Source organism: Coffea arabica, chromosome 4c, assembly GCF_036785885.1.
Source record: "Coffea arabica cultivar ET-39 chromosome 4c, Coffea Arabica ET-39 HiFi, whole genome shotgun sequence".
NCBI classification, from domain to species: domain Eukaryota; kingdom Viridiplantae; phylum Streptophyta; class Magnoliopsida; order Gentianales; family Rubiaceae; genus Coffea; species Coffea arabica.
In genome coordinates, this window is record NC_092316.1 from 25,643,630 (window position 1) to 25,657,152 (window position 13,523).

Below are 13,523 nucleotides of genomic sequence, written 5' to 3' on the forward strand. Positions count from 1 at the left end.
TTTGTCACCATAAAAGTTTTCATGTTGAAACACAGAATCATATAAATCAAATTCAAAGAGAACTTCTGTAATATTTTGCCCTTAAGCCTTCAGCAGCCCAAAACAAACATCTGAACGCAGCTGGCTTTGAAAACCAATTTTTTGATCAAAATCATAGTGTGAAACTAGGCCACAAGGCCCATAATTTTAATCATCAAACACCAAAATTTGGTTGCAGGATTCAACAAGGAACTGGAATTGACCGAAAGGAAAAGAAAAAAAATGCAGCAAAGTTTCAGCAAGCTAGGAAGCTTTCGGTAACCGAGAATGAATCAGGATTTTTTTCAACCAAGCATCAAAAGCTTTAGATTAAGGCAAAAACCACAACAATACTACAACTCAAACAATCAACAAACATAGAAAGAAACAATGCAAGCTCCTAAAATTTTATGCAGGCTTATGAACGAAACTGCTGCAACAACCTGCTGCATTTTCAGTTAGCCAAAAGTGATTGTGCGATGGGAAAGGAGAATGAACTAATGTGGGCTCATGTGGACTTGGGATAGTGAGAAGGGAAAAAGAAAACGCAGCTCCTATCAATCATTGCTGCGACAAAATTCTGCTATAACTTGCAGTCCAACTCACGTAATTTTCACAGCATTCAAAGGCATACAACAGCGGACAGATTTTTCATTTTCTGTTAAGACAAACTCATCAATCAGTATACTAACAGATTCAAAACACCAAACCAGGCCCAACCAAACTCAGCCAGGCTTCTGAGCAATCCATAAGACTCTACTTGAATACAAGAAAACAACTACTTGAGCAAATAAACAAATAGGAAAAAGGAGAATGAAACCGGCATCACAAACAACAGGTCTAAAATGCAGCAAGCAACGTGAGGACTTGCCGCAATTTCGTTTGACCAGTGTCGCGCCCCATTTTTTGATAAATAAATAAATGGTTTAAAAATGTATTTTTTGATTCAATTTGTGATTTGAAAAATGAATTGTGATTTAAAAGGAAAATGGGTCTAGATGGGGGTTTTGAGAGTGCGACGATTTGACCCAAAAATTATGGTTAAAAAAGGGTTTTTGAAATAAAAAAACGGAGTCGCCACTTGGTAATGAGTTAAGGTGTACCAAGTCACCTAAAAAAAATGTATTTTTAAAGAAAAAATAGGAAAAAAATAGTGAGAAACCCTTTTTAAACGACTCCTAGTCTACGTAAACCAAAGAAGAAGGTTCGGGAGTCACATTTGACAAAGGGGAAGGCAAGGATAAAATCCAAGGCACCCCTTTGACCTAGCCAAGGCTAGTTGCGTTGATTTAATCAAAGTTTTTCTTGTTTTAACCAAAGAATTTATTACATTTGGATGCACTACATGAATGCAAATCCTAGACCTAGGGGTATTGGGGGAAATTTCTCTTCAAAGGTTAAGTGGTGCCAATCACATTAATTGTGAAGCCCAATAACGATCTTTCGAAAAAGTCACGAATAATGCAAGTGGAATGCTCAAACAAGGAAAGAAAATATGAGAGGTGTGCAAATGAAGGCAAAAGTGCTCGTGTGCAAGTAAAGGGATAAAAAATGCATATGTGCAAATGAGACAAAGTGTTCGTGTGCAAGTGAAGGGATAAAAAGGTGTACGTGTGCAAATGAGAGGAGAAGTGTTCGTGTGCAAGTGAAGGGATAAAGGTGTATGTGTGCAAATGAGAGGAGAAGTGAAAGTATAAAATGATAAAGTGGATTAAAAAATGCATGAGCCTAGGGAATTCATGCATATTGGGTACGGGGAGACCTAAATCGTGACTTAATTTGCCCTTTTATAGAGGGAATACAAGCGTGCTAAGGCTTAGAAAAAGCCACACTCGTCTATATCCCATATTTAAGGGGACTCTCAAGCAAATGAACCCTATAGCTAGCATGAAATGCAAAAATCCTAAAATGGAGGGAAAAGGGGTTTGAGGGGCATGCAAAATGATAAAACTAAAAAGAATGCATGACATGTAATGAACATGCAAATATGTGCTAACGAGGGGAAATCCCTAAGGGTCTAGCATTGGACTAGCCCATTCTGTGAATTCCGACTAGCGTTGGACTAGTGAAAACGTACATTCATCCATCACATTCATTCATGGTATGAAAAGCGAGTAGACATGCCAAACACGTAGCACATAACATTTAGCATGCTCGACTAGATGCAAGGCCCTAACAAAGCAAATTAACACGTAGCAACTAAGCATGCAAGACACATAAGACAATTAAGCCCTAACTATTACATTTGCTAGCTAGGCACACGTCTTCGATAGGTCTTCATTGAATGCTCTCCAAGCCCTATCTATTACAAGCCAAGAGGTGTACACATACCCCATAAAGAAGAACTTAAATAAAAGCAAAAGTAAATGAAATGAAAGAACTAAAGAAAGGCAATGAAAGCAAATAGTCATGTAATTTCCACGTAACACGTTGGATCACATAGGAGAGACAGAAAAAGGGATAAAAGAAAATATACCGCCCCCTTTGAATGGTGTCCAAATGAAAGAAAAATGGCTTCAAAACAATAAAAAGGTCAAGGTACCACTTTAATTGAGAAAAATTAAAAGAAATGCGCAAATCTAAAGCTCACTTGATCGTAAAGCCCCTAAAGTCATGACTTAAGTGCAATTGACAAAACATGGTAGTTAATTGAAGCAAAGCAAGCAATGAAATTGCAAAAATTAAAGCTGTCAAGGACCAAATTGAGGATATTATTCAATTTATGGGTCATATTGGCACAATGGGAAACTTGATGGGTCAAAGTGCAATTTTGAATGATTTTTATGCATGCAGCAACGTAAGAAAACAAAATTTTCTGCAACTACAAAACCTGTTGCCTTTCTCAAACCTGCGGCAAGTTCCAGCAAACAACTCCATCCATTTTATCATACAAACAAATTCATCAACCCAGAAATTATTGACCCAATTCAAAACATGAAATTTTGGGTGCAAGATTAAGATGGCAAATCTGGTTTTGATCATCAACAAAAGAAGGAAATTCATTATCCATCAATAACAAAAGAAGCAAATCTGGCTTTGTGCACCTTCAGCCGCAGCTTTTCTTGCATTTCAACATACAAATGTGTTCACCATATACCAGAATTTTAACTACCAATCACCAACTAAACTTGTAACTTCATTGTAGGATTGAAACAAGAAAATGGAGCTAATCATCAAAGGTAGAAAGAAAACTAAACAGCAAAAGAATGAAACAGAAAAAAAAAACGCAGCAGGCTTTCTGCAATTCGGTACTTTACAAAATCCAGCTTTCAAACACAATCAAATCCAAGCAGAACTACCACACAATCCTCCCCCTTTTGTATCATGAAACTGGTAGATTTAAACACCAAAAGTCGGATAACAACATGCATGTAGACACCAAATTTTGAATTAATGCTTTGTGTTTAGATGATTTGCGTTTTAGTTCATTATGTGTTTGTCTAGCCCTTTTAGGTTTTATTTTATTTTAGTTTTATTCCCTTTTTAGTTTTTAGTTGTTTTTGTAGTTTTTATTTTGTAAGTTTAGCGTAGAATTTTTAGAGAAAAAGAAAAAAAAGGAAAAGTGAAAAATGAAAAAGGGAAAAAAGAAAATCATGAAAAAGAGGAAAAAAGGAAAATTGTTCACAAAAATACGTTCAAATTCAATCTTTTGGCATTTCGGTTTATTTTTGTTAATTTATTTTTGAAAAAATGGAAAATGATGAAAAATGGAAAAATGAAAGAAAAGGTCGAAAATGGTAATTTTGTTATTTTTAGTTTGTTTATTTTGATTAAAATTGTTGTTTTGTTATTATTTAGTTTTATTTAGTTTACTATTATTTTTGTTAAATCATTAATTTAAAAAAAAAAAAAAAAAAAAAAAGAGAGAGAAGCCAAAAGCTGCATTTTTGCCGCAGCTTGCAAATGAAAGTTGCGGGAGGTCCTGGGGGAAATTTTTGGCTGAAGAGGCCAGGTGTCTAGGACACCTGGAGGGGGGATGAATCTAGAAGGAGGGGGGCTAGGTTTTTGAGCTAACAGAGAGAGAGTCGGTGGGCTAGAGAGAAACAGATCGGGGGAGACGGCTAAGAAAATCAGAAAAAAAGGCTTGCGGCTGGGAGAAGGGGAAGGTTAACAGTGAAAAGAAAGGAACCAAGGGGATTGAAGGGGACGGCTGGATAAAAAAGGGATTGAAAATCCGGGGCTGAAAAAAAGGGAAAGGGGATAGATAGAGTGAGAGAAGGATAGCTGAGGGAGTTTCGAGAGGAAGCTAAGAGTGGAGTTTATGATGGCTGGATGAGAGGAAGGGAGAAATCTGAGAGCAAAAGAAAAGAAAAGGGGCGCCACAAGAGGAAAAGAGATGAGGAAGGGGAAGATCGGACATCGGGCTAGATAAAAACAGCAGCGAGAGGAAAAGAAAAACACTAGAGGGCTTGAAGGCTGAGAAAGCTTGAAGGAGGAGGAGAACCAAGAAGGTCACGGCTGGGCAAAGCTTTGAGGTCTCTGGTCAAATCAAAAAGAACGAAGAGGGTTGCTACTCAAGTTTTTGCCGATAAAATTCATCAGAAAAACAACGCTGTAAGGTTCTTTCTTGACTTTATCCTATGGACAATCTTTGTTACTAAATCTGTGTCTATGAAATCAGGGGTTTACTTGGTGTTTTTGATTGTCTCTCTTGATTTTGAGTCCGTGAGCATGGAAAAGTCTGGATTACAGTAGCTATTTCCTTACCGATAGTCGTAAAGCTGCGATCTTTTGTTCCTAGGTTACGGGATATACTTTGTTGGGTTCCAAATCTGTTCGACGTTGTTATTTTGTTCCTGGACTGCATTTTAGTAGCAAGATGTCATCTTTGAAAGGAAAGGGCATTTATACGACCAGCTCCTCTGAAAATGTATCTAAGTTCATGCGCTGCAATTTGCAAAAAGAAACCCAGCAACCAGAAATCTTGCAATAAAGTGTAATATTTGGCTTGTTTGATGATTGGGGTTGCATCTTGTGGTTGTTTTGGGTTCAAAGTTGATGTTTTGTTGGTAATGTTTCACAGCAAGTTGTAGAAAAAATTCCTGCTGCATTTTTCCCATTCTTTTGCTGTTTAGCTCCTTTTATCCCTGTCGGTCTGCTTAGACTTCTTGCTTTAAAACTGCAACAAAATTTAGCTATTGTTTTAGTTGATAGCTGAGAGTTAAATCCAGATATCTAGTGAACCTGTTTGCCTGATGAGATGGAGAGAAAGTCATGGCAGAAATGGTGTAGGAATCTTAAAAAAAGTTGCAGCAGCCTTTTGTTTTTTTTTTTTCCTTTTTTTTTTCTTTACATGTTTTGCATGATTTTCCAGAATTTGGCATGAATGTTTGCTGGAAAATGCAGAGCAGGATTGTCGAGCCATTTTGCATTGAATTCTCCAGCATTTGCATGTTTTTTCCTTTCTTTTCTGGTTTGAAATACGCATGGCTCAAAGCTGCCAAAGTTTGCGGCAGAAATTTGCAGATTCCAGCTTTCATTTGCAGCTCAAAGTAAAGAAAAGAATGGTCCTTCTACGTATACATGCATGAAATCAAAAGGAAAAATTACATTTTGCCCCCCCCAAGCTGCTATAATTCATTCAATTGGGTCCCTGTTCTTGTTACATCTAAACCCTTCAAGTTGCCCTTTGTTCTGCATTGGCCCAGAGAATTAGATAATTTAACCAATTTTTGTCCTTTTAAATGTTTCCTTCTTTAATGCGATTTTTGGTGACTTTGGATAGATTAATTTTGGGGTTTAATGCATAATCAGAGGTTAGCAATTTTTAGTTGGGTTTTATCTTGTTGGACTTTTCATAAAAATAAAATTTGGTTTGATTTGGACTTTTTTTTTGTTTGGGCTCAAGCAAGTGGTTTTAGTTTATTTTGTTGGGTTTCTGACGCGGGTTTAGGAAGATAGAGCCCAACACTTTTTGTTGGGTTTTAGAATTGGGTTTGTGATTTAATTGGATCATTCTTAGGATCAGAATATTAGACTAGCCCATTTGCTTTGCTTGGTTTTCTGTTGGGCCAAGTGAGTCTGGTCCAAACAAATAAAATGGCCCAACAGTTTGCTTGATTAAAAATCTGATAATTGAATTTGCGAATCAGTCCCTGAATTTCTCTTTAATTGTACTATGGCCCTGAATATTTTCAACCTCTTTCAATTGGGTCCTTATTTTAATTGCACATAAGTCCTTGGACTTTATTTTTTCTTTAAATCTGGCCCCAAATTTTGTCAATCTTTGCAATCAAGTCCTTTCTTCTTTTGACTTCTTAAATGTGGGTTGTTGACATGATTTAATTGATTCAAATTCATGTTTATTTTTTATCCTTTGTGATTATTTGCCAAATGAATTGGTACCTTGACCATTTCTTTTATTTTGGAGGATAAATAAGTTGATTTCACTCCATTAGAGCTTCATTTCAAGGGCGGTATATTTTCTTTTATCCCTTTTTGTGTCTCTCCTATGTGAACCAACGTGCTACGTGAGAAATACATGTCTACTTTGCTTTTTTAGCCTTTCCTTAATTTCTTTTATTTATGTCATTTACTTTTGTTTTTTTTTTATTTATTTAAGTTATTCTTTATGGGGTATGTGTACACCTCTTGGCGTGTAATAGATAGGGCGTAGTAAGTAATTTGGTCCATTTTCCCTTTCCCTTTTGTTTTAGTTAGCAAATGTAATGGTTGCATGCCTATGTGTTATATGTTAAATACTTTATTAGGATTTTGCATCTAGTCAAGCATGCTAAGTGTTATGTGCTACGTGTTTATAAGTGATTCGCATGTCTACTCGCTTTTTATAGTGTGGATGAATGAAATGGATGAATGTACGTCACCACACTAGTCCAACGCTAGTTGTGGCTTCTTTTATCGTTTCCACTAGTCCAACGCTAGTCGGAATTCATAGGATGGGCTAGTCCAATGCTAGACCCAATAGGTTTTTTTTTTCCTTTTTCATTAAGTGCATGATCACTACATATCACGCATTTTTCCTTAGTTTATCATTTTGCATGCCCCTCGAACCCCTTTTCCCTCCATTTTAGGATTTTTGCATTTCATGCTAGTTATAGGGTTCATTTGCCTGAAAAGTCCCCTTAAATATGGGATATAGACGAGTGTGGCTTTTTCTAAGCCTTAGCACGCTTGTATCCTCTCTATCAAAGGGCAAATTGAGTCACGATTTAGGTCTCCCCGTACCCATTATGCATGAATTCCCTAGGTTCATGCATCCACTCTATCATTACACTTTCATTTTTTCCTCCCATTTGCACATGTACACCTTTTATTCCTTCACTTGCACACGAACACTTCTCCTCTCATTTGCACACGTACACCCTTTTATTCCTTTACTTGCACACGAACACTTCTCCTCTCATTTGCACACGTACACCCTTTTATCCCTTCACTTGCACATGAACATTTTTGTCCCATTTTTGCACACATGCACCTTTATGTTTCTTCACTTGCACACGAACACTTTTATCATCACTTGCACACATGCACTTCATATTATCATTTCACACACCGCACCTTGCCCACTCACGTGCACATTTTCACTTACATATTATTGCCTTTTATTACTTTTTTTAAACTCATGTCCTCACATTGCATACATGCATTCCATTCATTTGCATCCCACTCGCATTATTCGTGACTTCTTCAAAGGATCGTTATTGGGCTTCACAATTAATGTGATTGGCACCACCCAACCTTTGAAGAGAAATTTCCCCCAATACCCCTAGGTCTAGGGTTTTGCATTCATGTAGCACATCCAAATGTAATAAATTCTTTGGTTAAAACAAGAAAATCTTTGATTAAATCAACGCAACTAGCCTTGGCTAGGTCGAAGGGGTGCCTTGGATTTTTATCCTTGCCTTCCCCTTCGTCAAATGTGACTCCCGAATCTTTTTCTTTGTTTGCGTGGACTAGGAGTCGTTCAAAAGGGTTTCTTACTTTTTTCTTTAAAAAATTCACTTTTTGGGTGACTTGGTACACCCTAACTCTATACCAAGTGGCGACTCCATTTTTCATATAAAAAACCCTTTTTGAACTATTTTTCTTGGGTCAAATCGTCGCATTTTCAAAAGTCCCATTTAGACCCATTTTTCTTTTAAGTCACAATTCATTTTCCAAACAACAAAAACATTCTTTAAACCATTTATTCATTTTTCCAAAGTCCCATGGCCTTTTACTTTTAATTTTGCACACATTCACACCACACTTCACATCTCACATCATCACACACATTCATTCACTTTCAAAAAGTGGGGCGCGACAATGCACATTTGGACAGCTCAAGCAATCTTCATATAAAGCTTATGAAACATTTCCGCAACAATAAGAAGTTTTCGGCAGCCAGCAAAAGCTTTGGGAATTTCGGCAACCAAAAGTGCATTTGCTGCAAATTCCTTCGACAGCCTTTGCAATTTTCACACGATCCTTTGGTAAACAAAATTTGTACCACAGCTTTGACACAACTTCAATCAAAACATGGTTGGAAACCTCTAGAAAAAACAATTGCTGGAAACATTTAATTGTCAACTTTCACGCAGAAACTACAAAGACCCACTCTTCGAACTGAAATTATTCCTACGCCACTCTCCCTTCTACAAACTTCTGCAACTTTCGAATATTAGCGGTTTGATTCCAACAAGAAGAACCATTCGAACCTTCTAAAATAATCGCCAAAATCTCCAACTAAACATCTAGCTTTATAAACAGAATTTTAGGACAAAGATATACGAATGCAGAAATGAAGATGTATATTATCAACTGTAAACTTAGCAAAACAGAAATGGCATCAGCGCATCAGGACAAATGGGAAAAATGAACCCACAACATGCTATTTTAACCTGAAAAGCAGTCCAATCCACTACCACGCACTGAACTCGACATAAAAAACAGATTATACGCGTACAGAAATAGAACCCATTGGACATAATCACAGGCTCCAGTTGGAGCGATTGAACCAAACATCTTTACCGACTTGTCATGACCTCTAGGAACTGAATAGAGACTCAAAACTTAGACCTTCATCACAAATTCTGGGAGCAAAATAGACATAAAATCGGCCTAAACGAAATAAAAAATGCAGGAGAAGGAAAAACGAAAGGGATGGTTTGTGAAGTCGGCACAAAATCTGGATACTATCATTAGTAAAGAAAACTCAGCTACAAGGACACAATACACAACTAAAGAAAGCATCTTTAGCCTGCAAAAGACAAGTAACAAGCAAGGAAGATTACCGCAAAAGGAATAAACTTGCAGGCAAACAGATTCTTGTACCTCCTGGTCATATCCGAAAATTTCAGACAGGAAGAGGTTGTGGGTTACCTGTTTTGATGCTATAGAACGGGATTTATGGTTGGAATCTGAAGAAAAGGACTTGACTTCACCACAATCTGAGGGAAGATAAGCTGCGGATCCTCTTTTCCTTTGTTTCTCAGCTTCGATCCTCCAGTCACTTTTCACGAAATCTCCTTCTTTCCTGCTCCTTTTCCCTCTCTCAGAGTCACGGCTTTTCTTAGCCTTTCTCTCCTTTCTTTCTGGTGTCTAAACGTTACCTTCCTTGGTTCCTTCCCCTCTCTATTTCATTCCCTTTCCTGTTTTCACTTTCCGTTTTCTCCTTGTCGAACTCACGGCCGCCTTTTCCTTCTCTTCCTGTTTTTCCTTTTCTTTCTTTTGCCTTATCTCACTCTATCCCGTCATTCCCCCTCGTAGCTCTCTCTATTTTCAGCCTTGTCTTCCCCCATTTTGCTACATTTTTCATTTTTCATCATTTTTCTCTTTTCCCCTTTTTTTCAAGAAATTTTATGCTAAAAACTTAAAAATAAAAATAAAAACTAAAAACTAAAAACTAAAAATCAAATAAAACTGACACGACAAATAAAAAACTAAAAATAAATAGTAAATGAAATTACACCAAAAATTTGGTGTCTACAACCAGAACACCCTCAATAGCTTTGTTAACAACACAAATGCAGGTACTTACTTCCAACAAATCCAATAATGCTACTACATACGGGAAATTCAGCACAGATACAAAGCAATAACTTGACAACAAAGAGATGACCATTGCTGCAATGAGCCGAAAGCTTCAAGCTCATTGCAGCAGAATTTTATGCACAATATCTCAACCCCAATATAATCTGACCCAGAAAACAAGATCATCCAACAAGACTATATAAAACAAGAACCGGTAAACAACGAAAAGAAATCATCTTTGACCTATGAGATGTACGGAAACATAAAAATAACAGAAATGAACTGCCTTTCTCGATCCTTGGCTACACTCATGGGCTTCGTATGGGGATGGACATGAACAAGAAAAGAGTAGAGGGTTACCTGTTTTACTGCTGTGAGAATTGGATCCTTCATAGGGATATGGAGGAGGATGATTAGAATCCACTACAATCCAAAGGAAATGAATTGCAGGTCAGCTTCAGTGCTCCAGTTTCCTCCATGAAACACTCCATTATCCTTGCCTGTAGTTTCCTCTCTTTTCTGGTTAGACGCTCTCCTTTTACAGCCCCCCCACCATTCTTTCCTTACCCTTGCTTCGTTCCTTCCTGCTGCCCATAGTGGCGGTGGCGTTGTATTTGCTGGGGTCATTGCCGTTGGTGCACGGACGGGGCGTCATCGACGACTTTGGTACCTTGGAAGCAGCCATCTCCCTAAGCTAACACCACCCATCCACTCTGATCATTTGAACTCTGCCCGGAAATGGCATAAGCTTAGCAATCTGACTGGGTCATGGAAGAATGAAGATGGGGATGAAACTATCTGCTCATCCACTGCTTAAAATGTTCTCTCTCGGTCTCTGTACTCTAGTTCTCTCTCTACCAAAGCCTTCCGACACCCCTCTTCTTTATTTTTCTACTCTCAGCCGCCGACCTCTCAGTTTTCTCCACAGCCATCAACTCCAGATTCTCTCTCACGGGAGCTCTCTCCTAATACCCTCAACCCAGCCGTCAATCTCAATAGCCGTTCCCCCTCTCTATTTTCTTTCTAGCCGTCATCCCCCTTTGCGGCTCTTTTCTCTTTCTATTTATACCAGGAACAAACCTTCAGGTGAGGATGAGAGGTGGATTTGCTGGGCATTTTAGGGCCCTCCGATGCCAGCCCAAATCTCCCATGAAGAATGAGTATTTTACGCTGCTGCATGTGCGGTGCGGTTTTTTTTATTTTTTATTTTTTTAAGAAAACATTGAATTTAAATCAAAAACGACTAAAGCATATTTTTGAATGTTTTTCCTTTTCCTTTTTGAGAAATTCTATGCTAAAACTTAAAAATAAAATAATAACATGAAAAACTAAAAAACTAAAAACTAAAAAGTGACTAAAACGAGCACGACAAATAGCAAATGAAATTATACTAAAATTTGGTGTCTACAATAAAACTTACTGAAGATTCAACAAAAGATACTCAACAAGATATGTGACAACAAGACAAAGGAATGGGGTAACTTCAGTAGTTCAAAATGGGATTATTGAAAGCTGCTCTCTCATGCAGCATTATGAATCAAATGAAAAGAAAACAACGTCCAAAGGCACTACATACGCAAAATTGCAGCCATAGAGACGAACAAAAAAAACATAAATCAGCAATGAACTACAAGTATCAGCTATTCCAATCTGTGCCCTGGATACCCATCGTAATAACAAATTGCAAGAAGAAAGCTTATGGTGAATGTGCAAGCTTACAGTATACCTATCAAGCTACAACGAACCCCGCACTTCTGTCTCCCCAAACCCAGGCCCAACCTACGGGTTTATCAGCCCCAACAACAGTAGAACTTAATCTTCTTCGCATAACAGAACCCAGACATAAAAACCAGAGATGGCCAAATGAAATGCAAAAGAAAGCAGAGGAGTTGGCTCTAGATTTTAGCAACAAAATGATAGGAAAAGTTCAGGGCAACTCGGCAACACAGAAAGCAGCAATTTTTCCAGAAAAAACATAGGAGTTCCACCAAATAAACTGCTATAAAACACAACCAAGAATTTCAGGCATTCGTATTTAAAAAGAACTGGAATTTGAAGGCAGAAAAATAGCTTACAAAGCTCTGCCGATGATGATGGTGAATTCGCGAGCCTGAGAAAATTTACGACTCCTTGCTGATTCCTTCGATTCTCAGTTTTCCTATGCTTTGTTTTCTTCCCGAAGATCTTTCTCCTCTATTTTCCTTGGCTTCAGTGATTTTCTTCCTTTCTCAAGCTCTCATCTTTTTCTTCCCGTTTCTGAAACCTTTCTTCTTTTAGCCGTCATATACCCTCTCCTCTCTCTCTGTTTTTCTCTCCTGAACACACACTTGCGCTCCTCTCAGCCGTGAACCAACTTCCCTCGTATCTACTTCACCCGTAGCTCACTCTTTTTCAGCCATCCCTCCTGTCTCTTAGTTCTCCGCTCGTTCTTTTTCTCCCTCTGCTTTTCTCCTCAGTCCCCAACCTCTTTCTCTCCAGCCGCCGTACCTCACTCTTTTCCAAACTCAGCCGCCTCCCTTTCCTTTTATATCATAGAACCCTTAAACCCTCATCTGGATGGTCACAAACCACCCCAGCTCAATGCCTCTACCTTGGCCATTCGATGGGTATTGTTCCAGAAGGTTTTTTGTGACGGCCCCACCACCCCCTAGGGCGTACCCCAGGGTTCGGCGGGTCGCCTGCCCAGCTCTCGCCGAGACTCAGTCGTTCACTACAGTCCTCAAATAAATACAAGATAAATCTCAAATATAACTCAAATGTTCAACATTTACATATCAAAAGCGAAGCGTCCATGCTTCCACTGCGCCACTCTGATCCATGATCCCAATTCTTATACAAGAGGAATTCCACAACAATAAAATCACAACAAGCCTTCCTTCGCCACGAGCCCTGTGGAGGGGAATAAAATAGTTTTGGGGTGAGCTAGAAGCTCAGCGAGTAACCAGTAAAATCAGAAATCAAATATATTTCACAATAATAGATTTCGATCATTTCGATGATGTCATGATTCAGAGATCAATTGTATGTTTATTGCTCTCATGAGCCGGTGAAATCATTGCACTTGAACACCCAACGCTCAAATAGATCATTTAACATTAATATTGAGAGGGAGCCCCTTTTTGAGCTCCAGATAAACATGAACATGAACCATAAACAAGATGGAGACGTTGGTGTCCAGCACTAGACTTTCCCAGAACTCATTGAAGCCAAATCATGTCATGAATCCATATGCAAGCACGCATGATATGCAATCAAATAAATAATGCAAGAAGCATTTCACAAGTACTTTGGAAATAGTTTAGGGTCACTCACCTCCATGGCTCAGAAATCATCCATCATATAACATTGCCTTTGTGAGGCCCCAGTCCGTTCGTAAGTTGATATTAGGGTTATTCATTATTTTGTACGGTTAAATTAAGGTTTTAGGGCTAGGGAGAAACCCTGATCTCGGCTAAGATTGAAAACCCTAACTTGCTTATGATAAAACCCTAGTTTATGTATTATTCGTAAGCTCGAGCTATAGTTTATATGCG

The 13,523-nt window shown here is 38.3% G+C and overlaps 1 long non-coding RNA gene across 1 annotated transcript; it reads left to right on the plus strand.

The window, feature by feature from the left end:
• Nucleotides 1–3,908: 3,908 nt before the first annotated feature.
• LOC140005332 (uncharacterized) lies at nt 3,909–4,974 on the plus strand. Its single transcript, XR_011813153.1, has 2 exons — nt 3,909–4,572; nt 4,760–4,974. It is a non-coding gene; the product is annotated as an uncharacterized lncRNA (long non-coding RNA).
• The last annotated feature ends 8,549 nt before the right edge of the window (nt 4,975–13,523 follow it).